The sequence below is a fragment of the Halichoerus grypus genome, chromosome 15 (genome assembly GCF_964656455.1).
Source record: "Halichoerus grypus chromosome 15, mHalGry1.hap1.1, whole genome shotgun sequence".
Lineage (NCBI taxonomy): Eukaryota > Metazoa > Chordata > Mammalia > Carnivora > Phocidae > Halichoerus > Halichoerus grypus.
Window position 1 is genome coordinate 18,074,492 of NC_135726.1, and position 17,596 is coordinate 18,092,087.

Sequence of the window (17,596 nt, forward strand, 5' to 3'; positions counted from 1 at the left end):
CAAAGAACTATTGGTCTGCAAACGTCAATAGTGCTGAGGCTGAGAAACCCTGATAGACAAAAGAGATGTAAGAAATACAGTATTGGGGCACCTGGGTGGCTCAGTCAGCTGAGCTCTTGATTTCAACTCAGGTTGTGATCTCAGGGTCCTGGGATCAAGCCAGGGTGTAGGGCTCTGCATTCAGTGGGGAGTCTGCTTGAGACTCCGTGTCCTTCTGCCCCTCCCCTTGCTCGCACATGTGCACACGTGCTCCCTCTCTCAAATAAATAAATCTTTAAAGGAATACAGCAGGGGCGCCTGGGTGGCTCAGTTGGTTAAGCGTCTGCCTTCGGCTCAGGTCATGATCCCAGGGTCCTGGGATTGAGCCCGTATCAGGCTCCTTTCAGTGGGGAGCCTGCTTCTCCCTCTCCCTGCCGCTCCCCCTGCTTGTGCTCTCTCTCTGTGTCATATAAATAAATAAAATCTTAAAAAATAATAAAGAAATACAGCAATCACAACATATGGATCTTTTTGGATCCTGATTCAAACCAACAAACGATTTAAAAAAATAGAACATGAGACAATTAGATTCAACTCTGGATTTTTTTCCCCAGTTCTGGATATTTGATGATATTAAAGAATTATTAACAAAACTAGTTTAAATCCTTTACATTTCCCGTATCTATTAATAAAAACACTGGCAGAGGGCCTTGCTATTTTTAGCTAAATTCTACCTTAGAAAATATCCTGTCAGTGTTTTCTCACCCTGTTTTTTTGGAGCCAGAATCAGACCTTGGATCCAGACTTCAATGGTCCTGATTGTGGCTACCACACCACACTACCTCCTGTGTTATACCATCAACTTGACATTCATGCATCTTTCCTCTGTGAGATCATGAATTCCTTGAGGACAGGGACCATGTATAACAAGTCATTTTTGCTCCTCAGCACTATGCCCAGGTTGGTAGATACTCAACTGCTAACTGAACACATTAAAAAAACAGGAAAAGAAAAAAGAGCCAATTCATAGTTTCTGGCTCTTAAATCTTATGAGTACCCAAAGTACCTAGACGCCTAACAGTAAAATGGGTCTGAACAATCATCTAATTCACAAAATAATTTAACTTAAGTATATACAAGATTAATTCAAAATTAAAGTGTTTTCTATTCTTGCCCTAGTCTTACACAAATATTTTGCTACTTCTATGAGAGACACATTTCTCCAATTCTCTGTCTGGGCACCTTAACACTGTACACATGTTGGCACTCAGAACCACCTAAAAGGCAGTAAAAAGACTACAGAGGGATGGGTGAGACCTGGTCCTGCATTCAAGGAGTTACTATCTATTTTATTTATTTACTTATTCTTAAAAGTTTATTTAAGTAATCTCTATACCCAATGTGGGGCTCGAACTCACAACCCCAAGATCAAGAGTCACATGCTCTTCTGACTGAGCCAGCCAGGCGCCCCTAAGGAGTTACTATCTAACTTAAGGGACAGAACAGGTACAATGTTCAAGGTAAAAGTAGGTAGGTTTGGAGAACTCTACATAACCAGTGTGAACTAGTCACACTAAATTCTCAACAGTCCCATGTGGCTGGAGCTACTGTGTTGGGACAGCACTGCTTTATATGTTCGTTACTCGAAGCATGGTCCAAGGACCAGCAGCAATGGCATAACCATGGAACTTGTTAGAAGCACAGACTTCAGGCTCTATTCTTTTTTCTTAAGCAATTCTTTTTTTTTTTTTTAAGTTCCTTATTTATTTAAGTAATCTCTACACACAACATGGGGCTCGAACTCACAACCCTGAGATCAAGAGTCACACACTCTTCCAAATGAGCCAGCTAGGCCCCTCTTCAGGCTCTCCTCTTGACCCACAGAATCAGAATTTGCAATTTAATAGATCTCCAAGTGGTTTCCTACACTAAAGTTTGAGAAGTACTACTTTATACCATTGCTCTTCACAGATTTTTTAAAAGCGTTTTCAGGCCAGGAAGGTCCCAAAATTAGTACCCCAACAAGGATGGGTAATTCCAAATGTTGGAGTTAGGGAACAGACAAAAAGTCCATCTACCTTGGTGACATTCTTGGGGAAAAAAACCAAAGCACAAAGAACAAAAAATTCATAAGCCATAAATGCTAATGCTGACCCTGCCAGAGAATCACTACATAATCCCAAGCTATTTAGATATCCTCAAATGTAAAACTGGTGGAGGAAAAACATTTAATTTCTGAGCTCTGCTGGGTTGTGAGGCATACAACAATTTGAAGAACACAAAAAAATCCATCTCTTCTCTGCCTTGAATTTGAGAACTTTTAAATATAAATAATTTGTAAATACTTGCTTGTAAATAACCAAGTCTAACCTAAAAGAAATCACTGGAATTATAAACCAGGTAGAAAAAGAAATGGTACAAGGAGTACAAATTGAAACCAATTGTGTTGCCAGGGAGCTGAGCTGACAGAGTATTCTCTCACTGTGAAAAAAACACATGCCATAGGGTTCCTGAACATCAGCCTCTACTCAGGGTCTTAAAGCAGCAGCTTCACAGCTTTTACAGAGAAAAATCAGATACAAAGTAGCAAGGCACCCACCTCTCCCTTACACTGCTTAGAAAACTCAAAAGCATCCCCTCAAGCAGTGGATCCCTTTACCTAACATTCTCCCTTCGAAGGGAGTCTCTCCTCTGAATCGATAACTAACCTAACAGACTGGACCAGGTGTCTCTTCCTACTCCCTAAGGACTGTGCTCTGCTAGCCATACCTTTACAGCATACCATACAACTTTAGCAGTTATGATCCATTTCTTCTCTTCCTCTACAGACTCAGCTCTGCTTCCACTCAGTTTCTCTTAGCCACACAACACACACAGAACACACACAGAGACTCTTAACTATAGGAAACAAACTAAGGGTAGCTGGGGGGGGGGGGATGGAGTAACTGGGTGATGGGCACTGAGAAGGGCACTTGATGTAATGAGCACTGGGTGTTATATGCAAGTGATGAATCACTAAATTACCTCTGAAACTAATAATATACTATATATTAAATTGAATTAAAAAAAAAAGAACACACTTACACTCCCCCTCCCCTTGCTCCAGTCAGCCATACTTTCTAGATTTTTCAAACATTTTTGTGGACCAATGCTTGTATTCCTCCTTCATTAGCCTCTTTTCTCCCTCTGTCTTTCCTAGGTCTCTTCCTTTGTCTCTGAGAACTACTCCACCTGCCCCTCCAAACACATCAAGGCTCTGTTCCTTTCTCTGTAGCCACCCCATTTGCTAGCCTTTTTACTTCAGCTGTCTCCACAGAGATCTTTCAAATCCACATCTGCAATTCCCTAGTTTCACTATCTATAGGAGATGTCTCCATGTGGATGTGTGGCTATCACCTTCAACTCAGTGGCACTGGAGAAGGAATAAAGAAACCTGGACTGCAGTCCCTAATCCATCACTGACCAAAGGTGCTTAGAAAGTAGGTTAGTCCTCTGAAGAACAGATCCTTTCTGTATTCTCTGTCATCCTGGTGACAAAGTGAAGCTTAGAAACATTTGTTTTAATTAATTTATTTATTTTTTAAGATTTTATTTATTTATTTGTCATAGAGAGCACGCACGCACGCACAAGCGGGGCGAGCTGCAAGCAGAGGGAGAAGCAGGCTCCCTGCTGAGCAAGGAGCCCAATGTGGGACTAGATCCCAGGACTCTGGGATCATGACCTGAGCTGAAGGCAGACGCTTAACCACTGAGCCACCCAGGTGCCCCTAATTTATTTATTAAAGATTTTATTTATTTATTTGACACAGAGAGACACAGCGAGAGAGGGAACACAAGCAGGGGGGAGTGGGAGAGAGAGAAGCAGGCTTCCTGCTGAACAGGGAGCCCAATGTGGGGCTCGATCCCAGGACCCTGGGATCACGACCCAAGCCGAAGGCAGACATCCAACGACTGAGCCACCCAGGCGCTCCCCCCAATTTACTTATTTTTATTTTTTTATTTTATTTATTTATTTATTTATTTATTTATTTTAAAGATTTTATTTATTTATTTGAGAGAGAGAGAGAGAGCACATGAGAGGGGGGAGGGTCGGGAGGGTCAGAGGGAGAAGCAGACTCCCTGCCGAGCAGGGAGCCCGATGCGGGACTCGATCCCGGGACTCCAGGATCATGACCTGAGCCGAAGGCAGTCGCTTAACCAACTGAGCCACCCAGGTGCCCCCAATTTACTTATTTTTAAACAGTAACTTTGGGGGGTGCCTGGGTGACTCGGTTAAGTGTCTGCTTTTGGCTCGGGTCATGATCTCATGGTCCTGGGATGGAACCCCAATAGGGCTCCCTGCTCAGTGTGGAGTCTGCTTCTCCCTCTCCCTCACCCCTGCTAGGGCTCTCACTCTCTCTCAAATAAAGAAAACCTTAAAAAAAACAAAACAGTAATTTTAGTATGTGTATGTATTTATTAAGTAAGCAAGCAAGCAAACAAGCAAGCAAGCTCTACCCCCAACATGGTACTTGATCATGACCCCAAGAAGAACAGTTACATGCTTTACCAACTGAGCCAGCCAGGCGCCCCAGGAACATTTTTTTGAAAAATCATTCGATCAACTTCTAGGATGGGAAAAGAGAAGGTTCCCTCAGACTGTGGCAGGGTGATCCTGGCACTTGCAAATGTCGGGGCCAGCAGAGGAAAATTGGCACCTAAGCACTTACCTGCCCTTGCTGCCTACTGGTCGAGTGGGAGGATGCAAAAGTCTAACCTGTAACAGGGGCCCTTGAGGTCTGGCCTTGTTCCTAGCCACCAGCCTGGCCCACATCCTTGGGAGCGTACTGGATCAGCCCTCTCCCTCTTGCCTCAGTCTCTTCTTTGCCAGCTTTGTTGCTCAAATCTTTCACATCTTAAAACTTCCTTTAACACACTCAACAATTTAGCATCTGCCATTTCTGTATTCCTTTCATGGTCAACCTCACACTGTCTCCACTCCTTTATTTCTCTTCCATGCCTTGGTTTACCAGTCTGGTTTCTGTTTCCCAAATTCTCTACTGAATCTCTCTTAAGGCGTGCAATGGCCCTTAACTGGTAAATCCAAAGGAGACTTTTTCTGTCCTGATCTGACTTGAACTCTCTGTGGAATTCAGCATTCTAGTCTAGGCTTTATCCCAGAATTATGCCAGACCATCAGAGAAAAAGCTGGGTATATTTGTGTCACATGGTCTTATCCCCTACAGAACTGCTTTCACCAAGTTCTGTTTTGGCATTATGCCCTTGGCTTACACTAAAGGATACGTGGGAGAAATTTTCAAGTTACATGCTTGAAAAAGCTTTTCTTCAACTAAGGAATTTTTTCTTTCATTGTTGAGACCTATGTAACAGGATCGTGAGTTACCACTTTTTTTAGTTGGCCACACCTTGATCAGTTTTTTTCCTCTCAAGCTATGTAATAATAGCTTTCTATTCTAATTTGTATTTTCTAGGGTTTTGACTTTTATCTTTTTTTTTTTCTTTTTTAAGAGAGAGAGGGAGTGAGTGGGGCTGGACAGAGAGAGAGACAGAATCCCAAGCAGGCTCAATGCCCAGCGCAGAGCCGGATGCAGAGTTGGAGCTCATGACCCTGAGCCAAAATTGAGAACCAACTAAGCCACCCAGGTACCCTAACATTTCTTATTTATATTTTCTGTACTTTTCTCTAAATTCTTTGTGGAATAAGATGAGCTATAAACTTAAAACTGTATATACATATATATTTAATACATACAAAATACAGAAATATAGGAAGTTATGCCATTCTTAAGAAACCTATCAAAATAAAAATATCCTCAACTAAAAATTTGCAGACCTATTTGAAGATTACAAAACTCTCCCAAGAATGGGAGTGTCACTAAACAGGGACACTACTATCTATATCCATGACCATAAAGGCCAAACATGGGGCACCTGAGTGGCTCAGTCGGTTAGGCGTCTGCCTTCGGCTCAGGTCATGATCCCAGAGTCCTGGGATCAAGTCCCGCGTCAGACTCCTTGCTCAGCAGCGAGCCTGCTTACCCCGTGCCTGATGCTCCCCCATGCTTGTGCTCTCTCTGACAAATAAATAAAAAATCTTAAAAAAATAAAAACAACACAACAAAAAAAACCCACCTTGAAAAAAGATACAGGTGAATAGCCTTCTGATCTCAGAATGAGGGAGGTTTTGTGCACAGAAATAACAGGGAGAAACCAGAGTAAATTACTGAAATTTTGACCACCTTAAAAAAAAATTCTTGGGGCGCCTGGGTGGCTTAGCTGTTAAGCGTCTGCCTTTGGCTCAGGTCATGATCCCAGGATCCTGGGATCGAGCCCCGCATCGGGCTCCCTGCTCAGTGGGAACCCTGCTTCTCCCTCTTCCCCACTTGTGTTCCCCCTCTCGCTGTGTCTCTCTCTGTCAAATAAATAAATAAAATCCTAAAAAAAAATTCGTATTAAAAAAATTGAACAAAATTAAAAAGAAAATGGTCAACAGAAAAAAAGTATTTGCAGCATATGTGACAAAGGATTAACATCCTTATCATATGATTGTAAAATTTATAAGAAAAAGATGAACACCAAAAGAAAAAGCTGGGCAAAAGATATAAATAAATGACCAAAAAAAAAAAGGCAGATGAATTAAAAAAAAGAGAGAGAAAAAGGAGAAAGAACCTCTTTAACACTAAATCACACAAAAAAGCAAATTAAAATAACATGACAAATGTTATCTCTATTAAACTGCTACGGCTGTTTTAAAGGATAGTCCTTAATGTTGGTCGTGCTGCCATGAGATCAGCAAGGTAACTGATGATATGAATCAAGAATTTTTAAAATATTCAAATTGTGATCCAGTAACTCCACTTCACTTTATGCCCAGAAATAATCAGAGATGAACATCAAGATTATAAGGACATTAATAAGTTTTATTTATTTAAGTAATCTCTATACCCAATGTGGGGCTCGAACTCATGACCCCAAGAGATCAAGAGTCGCATACACTTCTGACTGAGCCAGCCAGGAGCCCGATTATAAGGATATTATTAATCAAAGGGACTAATTATAAACAACTTAGATATACCACCATAGGTGAATAGTTAAAACCTGGAAAATGACACATCCACAAAGTAGAATATTATGCAAACACTGAAAAATTACATTTCAATATAATGCCTAATATGAGGAAAATGCTCATTCCGTATTAAAGAAATGAGGGAAGGGACAGGAGAAGCAGAACGGAATAGTCATTAAAAGCTTAGGCCCCCCTAGCCAGAAACCTGCATCCCAATTCTGGTTCCTCTACTTAACTAGCAGTGTGACATGGAGTGAGATATGCTACCCTTCTGTGCTTCTGTTTCCTTTTGTATAAAACAGGGACAATAATGGTATCTACTTCACAGGCTGTCATAAAGATTCAATAGAACAATGCACACACAAAGCCTGGCTACTGTGCTCCTCTGGATCCTCCACCCCAGAGGGTAATGAATACATGTTAGCCGAACAAATATATAACCTTTCAGTTTTCTAGAATTCTTTTTTAAAGATTTTATTTGAGAGAGAGAGAAAGAGAGCGTGTGTGTGCATAGTGGGGGGGGAGGGGCAGAGGGAGAGGGAGAAGCAGACTCCCCACCGAGCAGGGAGCCCAATGTGGGGCTTGATCCCAGGACCCCGGGACCATGACCCAAGTTGAAGGCAGACACTTAATCCAATGAGCCACTCAGTGCCCCAGTTTCCTAGAAATCTAATCACAAACCTTACATAAATGTTCCCCAATAAAATGTCTTCTCTGATAAACTACTGAATTTCTGTAGGATGAAGGTAGCAACCAGTGGACAGAACCTGGTGACTAACCAATTCTAGTGAAGAAAAAGAGCCAAAAAGGAACAACAGCATCCCAGACTTTACTCTTTACTAGTCTGTCCAGCATATTGCTGCCTGATCAAACTTTCTTTCTGAAGTGGCTTTCCACTGAGCAAAGAGCTCAATGTGGGGCTCAATCCCAGTACCCTGGGATCATGACCTGAGCCAAAGGCAGACGCTTAACCGACTGAACCACCCAGGCGTCCCTAAATCACATCTTCTTAAGTGCAAACTGACTTCATGTTTGTCTGGTTTTCACTATAGTATACTGTTCTATGTTTGTCTTTTCCTCAAATAGTCTTATTAGCTTGTTGAGGGGAGGAACTATGCCTTTTACTTCTGTATCCTCTACAGCAGTAAATACAAGACAGTGTTATGTAAACAGCACACACTCAATATTGATTTTACTGTCACATCAAATACATATCGATGTTTCCAGCCCATGACAAGAGCAGGAAGGGAATATGGAAAAACAAACTATTGTGTGCTAAGTGGAAGCTTAACTATATGAATTTATTTCCTTTATTGTTGTTTGTGTCATTTCTTTTGTGTGTGTCATTTCTTAAATAAAGAAAAATAAAAAGTCCTAACAACACAATTATAGGTTAGATTAAAAAAATCCTGCCACATAAAAATAAAGGCTAGGGGCACCTGGCTAGCTCAGTCAGTAGAGCATGCGACTCTTGATGTCAGGGTAATGAGTTCAAGCCCCACAACGCACGGAGAGCTTACTTAAAATTTTAAAAACTAATAATAAAATGCACTTGTATCATGCACTGTAGGTACTCAATAAGTATGTTCTGGCTGAAAAAAAAATTTTTTTTTTAAATAAAGGCTAACTGTGACTATGCTAGTGTTGACAATAAGATTTAGTAATTTATCACCTAGATAACGGCTGTACAGCCAATATGTCAGATATTTTCCAAAGGAAATCAACCAAAATAACCTTTTATACTCACCAATACAGAGTTTAGTCCTTTGGGGAGATCAGTTATTACAAAATACATATGTACTAAGAATAATAGATGGATATGGAGAATAAGATAGTAGAAAAGGATGATTTCTAATAGTCTACAAATAAAACTACCACAACTTTTTAATATACTACTGTCCTTTACAAGGGACAACTGATTGCTAAGAAATCCCAACTTATTTCCTGGAGAATATTAGAAGGCTATACACTCTTCTCAAGAAATAGTAATCCCAAGTTCCCACAATTGTAAGAACACAATTGTTCCCACAATTTGTAACATACAAAATGCGTTAATCAACTGTTTAGATCATTAGTGAGGCTTTTGGTCAATAGTAGCTGTTAGTAGTTAAGTTTTTTGGGAGTCATACGTAATACCCAGATTTTCGAGTTGGAGGTTGGGGCGTGGAGGGCATTGGCGTCCCTAACCCCACATTGTTTAAGGGCCCACTGTAGTGTGATGAGTGCTGTAACAGGGATTAACATACTTCCCACCCACCCTGGCACAAAGGATGGCTTAAGTGGGTAAAAGAGGGCTGCTAAAGCTGGATCTTAAAGGATGAGATGGACCTTGACAGGCAAACTACAGTAGAGAGGAACATATAAAAGAGGAAACTGTAGGTGGGAGAAAAAAACATGTATGGAATTAGTCAAATTCTGTGCAAAAAAATTCAACATAACTAAGTGGAACCGTACTAAATTATCTCAGGTTTATTAGTGTGACCTGGCTTCAGAAGCCATGTTCTGATTCCTCAGTAAGGGTAGCCTATTCATCTCACTTACTGAACATTTACACATGAAACAGAAGACAAAGTCTATTTGGGACTTTGTCAGGAACTACCACATCTCTCTTTGCTTTGCTCCAAGCCCATATCCCTGAAAGCAGCTCAGAGTTACACTGTCTTTGGAGCAGTCCTACAGTCTTTCACTGCTGGGAATATGAGAAAGGCTGGGGATCTATAGCAAGTCTATCACCTTGAATAAATAAATATGTCATAAAAAGGAATAGATTACACACACACACAATAAAGAATTTATAGAACATGCAATAGGCACATCTATGGATTTGGGAGCAGATTCTACCCGAGCAGTGGTTCCCATACCTGGATGGTTATCAGAATCACCTGATGAGCTTTAAAATACATAAATCCCAGAGATTCTGATTCAGTAGATCTAGGGTGGAAGAGACTTGATTTCAAAAGGTCCCCAAGTGATTGATATAGAACCTCTGCTGACCATGGCTTGGAAGTGACTGACCTAGAATACAATACTTATCCACCCTAAATACAGGTCTACATAAATCCAAGCTACTCAAATACCCATGGTTTTCTACTATGAGAATTTTTGGTTCATTCTTTAGAACAAATAATTATTTCGTTTATTTATTTAGAGAAAAATCTACAAAGTCTACTTCAAAACTAGTATGATTCCCATATAAGCAGTAATGGAATGTACAACCCAAAAAAGAAGTCCTAAAGTTTTGGGGCGCCTGGGTGGCTCAGTCGTTAAGCGTCTGCCTTTGGCTCAGGTCATGATCCCAGGGTCCTGGGATCGAGCCCCATGTCGGGCTCCCTGCTCAGCGGGAAGCCTGCTTTTCCCTCTCCCATTCCCCCTGCTTGTGTTCCCTCTCTCACTGTCTCTCTCTGTCAAATAAAATCTTGGGGCGCCTGGGTGGCTCAGTCATTAAGCGTCTGCCTTCGGCTCAGGTCATGATCCCAGGGTCCTGGGATCGAGCCCCACGTTGGGCTCCCTGCTCCGTGGGAAGCCTGCTTCTCCCTCTCTCACTCCCCCTGCTTGTGTTCCCTCTCTCGCTATATCTGTGTCAAATAAATAAATAAATAAATAAAATCTTAAAAAAAAGTCCTAAAGTTTTACCTCTACCATGGGTACCAGCAACAAAATCTCTCTCTACACGGTATGAACAAGCTTAACACATGACACAAGGAAAAAAGTAAAAAGAAGAAAAATGGATATACATAACAAGAGTGAACTGGTTTTGCAATGTGTCTCAGTGACCATGTGGCCAATGCCTGAGTATCTCTATAACCCAGTACTCAGTCATGAAGGCTACCTGGTGGAACCAAGACCATTTTTATTTGGTAAATGGGGTCTCCTATAAGGTCAGTGTTAAATCAGAAGCCAACAGCTTAAATCCAACAATGTACCCATACTAAAAGTATAATAATGATAATAAATGGCAGTATGAGGTCTCTGAACAAAGATCAAGTAATAGTTATATTGAAAAAAAGAAGTAAGATATTCTTAGTCAATAGTGTAGTAGCATGAAGTATGGATAAAGTGCTACTCAATAGAACAGAAGAAATCTGAAAAACAGAAAAAGGCTATACATGTGATACAGAAGTTTAAACAATGGAAGAAACTTTAATATTAGTTTATGAAAACAAGTAATTTGTCGATTTGGTTACTACTTAAAAATATGGGAACAAACACAGGAAAGGAGATAAAGGCAAGAGCTTAACCAAGAGACGGGGGTGGGGGAGCGGGGGGAGGAATTATATATTTATAAATACCCAAAAGACATGACAAGGAGAGAAAGAGCAAAGACCTTGTCTGACAAGGGGCCAGAAAGGAAAAAAATATATAAGATATTATTTTATAGTCTCAACATATATTCACAACAAAAAATTTTAAGTAGGAGTAGAAAGTTAAAGATACAAATAAAAGAGAGACACAAGAAATAGTGAAAGTAATTAGGGTACCCTCTATTATTATAGAATAGTTACATACATACCTCTGTGAATGTAAAATATTTTGTACCTGCTCTATGATATATGATCATGACCATGCCATGCCAGAGTTGTTATACCAGAGTTCATAAAGAAATAAAAGTAGTGGGCTGAAATAATTTTTAACTTTCAATGGTCCAACTGGACAATACTAAAATAGGTGCTAACCAACACTGACCTCCAACGATGGTTTGTTCTTATCACAGAGAAACTATGGAAGGATTCTGAAGAAGTCCTGAGTTATAAGGAAAGAAGTAAAGAAGCTCAAATCCGAGCAGTGCTAGCACTGGACACCAAGCTTTAATATTAGTGACAGTCAGGGTCTAATAGTGCATTGTACACATGGACAACCTTTAAAGTTGGTGACAATGTTTTTTTTTTTTTTTTTTTTTAAGATTTTGTTTATTTATTTGAGAGAGAATGAGAGCGAGTACATGAGAGGGGGGAGGGTCAGAGGGAGAAGCAGACTCCCTGCCGAGCAGGGAGCCCGATGCGGGACTCGATCCAGGGACTCCAGGATCATGACCTGAGCCGAAGGCAGTCGCTTAACCAACTGAGCCACCCAGGCGCCCAAGTTGGTGACAATGTTAAAAAAAATTCTGACACATACTAAAAACCTAACTTGTGCCAGTGCACAGGTATACTATACTCAAGAGTAGTAACAATGTATAGTCTTCACACTGTTTTTTCTATAGATATACACGGATTTATAATTCTGTCAAAAGAGATCTAAAAAACCGAATATCTAATAATTAGCTACAGAACCAAATGCAGTAGGATATTCTGTGAAACCCAGAGCCTATTCAGAAACAGTATGGGGAAGAATAAAAAAACGGAGAAGCACCTGTCCTACATCTATAATCTCAGGAAAATCACTTTGCCTCTTAGGTTTCTTTTCTGTAAAATGAAGAGACTGCCAGATGACTTAAAATTTCATCTGGGTTTAACATCCTACACTTTTTTTTAGGTTATCAGTTAGATTCATCCTTGTAGGTAACAAGGGAACAAGTACAAGTACCCTTACTTCCCAGCTAAAAAAGTCAGACAAGAAATTTTAACAAGTGCATACAACAAAGTTGTACAAAAGGATGGAGCAAAAGGTAGTTCCCTAGCTTCGCAGTCCACTTGTCTGTAACCAAGAATCAGGAAGAAGTCTCTAAAATCTATTTAGATGAAGATGACTAATGCACACCACTCTACTAAGTGGCATTTACATCTGAAGTCCAGGAAATTTGGGGGGGGGGGAGGGGCAAAGAGAAAGGGAGTGAGAGAATCTTAAGTAGGTAGTACCACGCTCAGCAAGAGGCCCCATGCAGGGCTCGATCTCAGGACCCTGAGATCATGACCTGAGCCAAAATCAAGAGTCAGATGCTTAACTGACCGAGCCACCCAGGCACCCTTCAAGTCCAGGAAATTTAATGAGGAGTCTTTGTGTCAGGCAAAAACACACAAACATTAGATATAATCTACCAGACTGGCTCTTTCCTCCCTCCATTAGGACATATTTTAAGCTAGAAAGGCTGCTCAAAGTCAAGGTATAATCACGATTTGTATACCCACCCCCCCCACTCTCCTTGCACACAGAACATCAAGACATCTGCTCTTCAAAAGCCCTTACCAATCCAGGACATTTTAGGACTCTATTTGCCACCTTTCTTGTTGGGGAGGCATCTACCCTCCTTCAAAATAAGAAATAGGGGATTTAATTTTAGGGTGAAAAATGCTTAAAGCCATAGCTATATACTTGATACGATAACTGACTTAACCATTAGCTAAGATGCACATTTATCTGAAAGTCAATCAGTAAATATCTACTACTGAGAACAGTCAAGAACAGAATCAAAAAAGGACTCTGAACAGTTATTAGACATCTCAAAATCTATGCACTCAAATGTACAATTAACTGGGCTCTTAACTCAAAGTCCATTTACTCTTGTATTAAAAATAATTCAAACAATGGGGAAGAGAAGAGATGAAGTATTAGAGGCAAGAAGCTAGAGCCAAAACCAAGAGACTTATCCCCAAAGGAACAGATTAGAAAACGTAACAATCAGCAATAAGGAAGTACATTCCTAGTAATTTGAAATAACATAGGGTATCTAATGGGGAAAATGTTCATTAACATATAACATGAAGAAAGATTACAAAAGAGGATGCAAGACAGGATTCCAACTTAGTTTAACAAAATGAAACAAATAAAACTATACAAATAGCATTTTTGGTGAGATCCCCTACCTTAAGTCAGGCAGGTATTACATCTCTCCTGGACTGATGCAATGGCCTCTAAACTAGTTTTCCTGCTTCCCCTCTTGCTTCCTTACCACCATTTTTCACACAGTGGACAAAGATTTCTAAGATGGAAATTTATTATCAGCAAGGAGACTTCAATTCTGAAACCTCCCCTGTGAAAACTTGTAAGCTTAAGCCCTACACTCTTTCACCTGGACTACAGGGTCCTCTAAGGTCCTATCAGCAGAGCTGCATCCAGCCCCATACACTCTTTCATAACTGCTTTCAGTGGCCAGAACTTCCTAGGCTTCTCTCCTCCTGCCTCTGGGCCTTTGTGCATGCCATTCCCTCTTCTGGGAATATACAAGCAATTAAACTTCTATGAAGTCATCCTATAAATACACTAGTGCAAGCACCCAAAGAGATATATGCAAGGATATCTACTAGAACATCTTTCCCTAACAGCAAGACTGAAAACAACTCAAATGTCCAGAGCTATGTATATAGTATGCTACCATCTGTGTTTTCTTAAAAGGATACACAAACACATATGTTTATGCATGCACAGAATTTTCTCTGGAAGGATATATGAAAAATTAGTATTTATTACCTCTCGGGAAGAAAACTGAGGGATCAGAGGTGGGAAGAAGTTATTACTTTCCACTACACATTTGTACTGTTTGAAATATTCCCATGTTTTTATTTGATGTAGTAGTTACAAAATACTTATATAGCACAATTATATTTTGTCTTTGAAACTGTATTATATGGGGGCGCCTGGGTGGTTCAGTCAGTTAAGTGTCTGACTCTTGATTTCAGCTCAGGTCATGATCTCAGAGTTGTGAGACTGAGCCCTGCATTGGGCTCTGCCCTGGGTATGGAGCCTGCTTACGATTCTCTCTCCTGGGTGCCTGGGTGGCTCAGTTGGTTGAGCAACTGCCTTCAGCTCAGGTCATGATCCTGGAGTCCCGGGATCGAGTCCCACATCGGGCTCCCTGCTCGGCGGGGAGTCTGCTTCACCCTCTGACCCTCCCCCCTCTCATGTGCTCTCTCTCTCCTCTCATCCTCTTTCAAATAAATAAATAAAATCTTAAAAAAAAAAAAAAGATTCTCTCTCCCTCCCCCTCACCTTCTCTAAAAACAAAAACAAAAACAAAACAAAACACCAAACTGTATTATAATGTACACGCCCATTTACAGAAGTGCAGAGAAAAAACCGAAGGGGGAACACACCAAACTGTTAATAGTGTTTATCTCTGTGGAAAGAAAATAAAAAGAGTTCTTTAGGTTTTAGTATAGTTCCACAACTATTAGACTCTTCCAAAGAATGAAACTAAACATTATTCAGATGATACAAAAAAAAGTTCAAGACCAAATGTAAGTGAGGAGAGTTCTAAGAATTGCCTCTGCAACCTCAATTCCTCCTAACACTTGGGCAGATACATGGCTGCCCGGCCCCTCCCTCCTGCCTGCACTTCTGCAACAGTGTTCTGGCAAGGTTTTGAATCCACTCAGGAAGTCTAGACTTTACTGCCAGAGTAAACTAGACAAAAATTCCTTTTATTATTTCATTATATTTATCAGAAAGCTTCAGTACTATTTCCTACTGTATTGGATTCCTTTTCCCTTTAAAAATTATATAATACACGGGATGCCTGGGTGGCTCAGTCCATTAAGCGTCTGCCTTCAGCTCAGGTCATGACCCCAGGATCCTGGGATCGAGTCCCGCATGGGGCTCCTCGCTCAGCAGGGAGCCTGCTTCTCCCTCTGCCTGCCGCTCCCCCTGCTTGTGCTTGCTCTCTCTCATTCTCTCTCTCGACAAATAAATAAAATCTTTAAAAAAAAAATTATATATGTAAATACGAGAAAACTCAGATAACCAAGAATATACATCTATAGGTTTTATTTTATTTTATTTTTTTAAAGATTCCATTTATCGGGGCCCCTGAGTGGCTCAGTCGTTAAGTGTCTGCCTTCGGCTCAGGTCGTGATCCTAGGGTCCTGGGATCGAGCCCCGCGTCGGGCTCCCTGCTCAGAGGGAGGCCTGCTTCTCCCTCTCCCACTCCCCCTGCTTGTGTTCCCTCTCTCGCTGTGTCTCTGTCAAATAAAAAAAAAAAGATTCCATTTATCTATTTGTCGGAGAGAGGCGGCACAAGCAGGGGGAGCAGCAGGCAGAGGGAGAAGCAGGCTCCCAGCTAAGCAGGGAGCCCGATGCGGGGCTCAATCCCAAGACCCTGGGATCAAGACCTGAGCCGAAGGCAGACACCTAACTGACTGAGCCACCCTGGCATCCCTATATTATTTTTTTAAAGATCTTGTATGTTTATTTGAGAGAGTGAGAGCGAGAGAGAGCATCAGCAGGGGGAGGGGCAGAGGCAGAGGGAGAAGCAGACTTCCCACTGAGCAGGGAGCCGGAAATGGGGCTCGATCCCAGGACCCTGGGATCATGACCTGAGCTAAAGGCAGACGCTTAACAGACTGAGCCACCCTGGCGCCTCTATAGGTTTTTTTTTTTTTTAAAGATTTTATTTATTCATTTGAGACACAGAGAGAGAGAGAGAGCATGAGCAGGGGGAGAGGCAGAGGCAGAGGGAGAAGGAGGCTCCCCGCTTAGCCAGGAGCCCGATGTGGGGCTCAATCCCAGGACCCTGGGATCATGACCTGAGCCGAAGGCAGACGCTTAACCATCTGAGCCACCCAGGCGCCCCCCGTAGGTTTTATATAAACATTCTGGTTTATATCCACAGTCCCCTCCTTATACACACACACGTATCTGTGCATACTATTTGATAATCTGCTTTATATAATACATCTCAAATCTCTACCTTTCAGTATGTTACTATACATAATACAATAGTTGCATGACATCCTATTATACAGATATTCATAATTTAATCACTCCATTTTTGAATATGGTCATTCCCAAATTCTGGTAATTCTACTTTATTTAAAACAAAAAACAAAACAAAACAAAAACCCCGGAAAAATTTATTTGCGCTACAAGATGTTATACAAACTATAGAAAACCAGGAAGTTACCCCAGACCTAGCCACTCTTGAACTATTAGTTTTTTATTTTATTTTGACCACTGTTTTGATGTCTGTTTAGTCTTTTTCCTAGGCATTCATTCAATTACTGAGTTCTTTTTTTTTAAAGATTTTATTTATTTGACAGAGAGCACAAGCAGGGGGAGTGAGAGGGAGAAACAGGCTCCCGCTGAGCAGGGAGCCCAACGTAGGACTTGATCCCAGGACTGAGATCATGACCTGAGCTGAAGGCAGATGCTCAACCAAATGAGCCACCCAGGCGCCCCTACTCACTGAGTTCTTGCTATGTGCCAGGTTTTTGGTTTTTTACTTTTATTCCATAACTATTTTTTTGTATTATACTAAAAAAAAAACAACTTCATAAGCATTTTGCTGGTTAATAGTATCCCCAATCAATTTCTTTTTGTGGTTGTCAAACATCACTCCCAACATGGGTGTGCCCCTGTTTACTTATCCATTTCTCTACTACTCAACAGAGTTTGATTAATGTAATTTTCTCATCCACAAAGTCCCAATTTACTTGGTTCACATCATTTTTGTACAGTCTGGTAGTCATCACTGTAGCTTAATGCAAAATATATACACAATGACCAACTATTCTATTTTTTTTTTTTTAAGATTTTATTTATTTATTTGACAGAGACACAGCGAAAGAGGGAACACAAGCAGGGGGAGTGGGAGAAGCAGGCTTCCCAGAGAGCAGGGAGCCCGATGCGGGGCTCAATCCCAGGACCCTGGGATCATGACCTGAGCCGAAGGCAGACGCTTAA

The 17,596-nt window shown here is 41.0% G+C and overlaps 1 protein-coding gene across 6 annotated transcripts in view; it reads right to left on the reverse strand.

The window, feature by feature from the left end:
- The window catches only part of CTCF (CCCTC-binding factor), a 47,670-nt gene that overhangs the window by 22,343 nt on the left and 7,731 nt on the right, over positions 1-17,596 (reverse strand). The window lies entirely within an intron of this gene.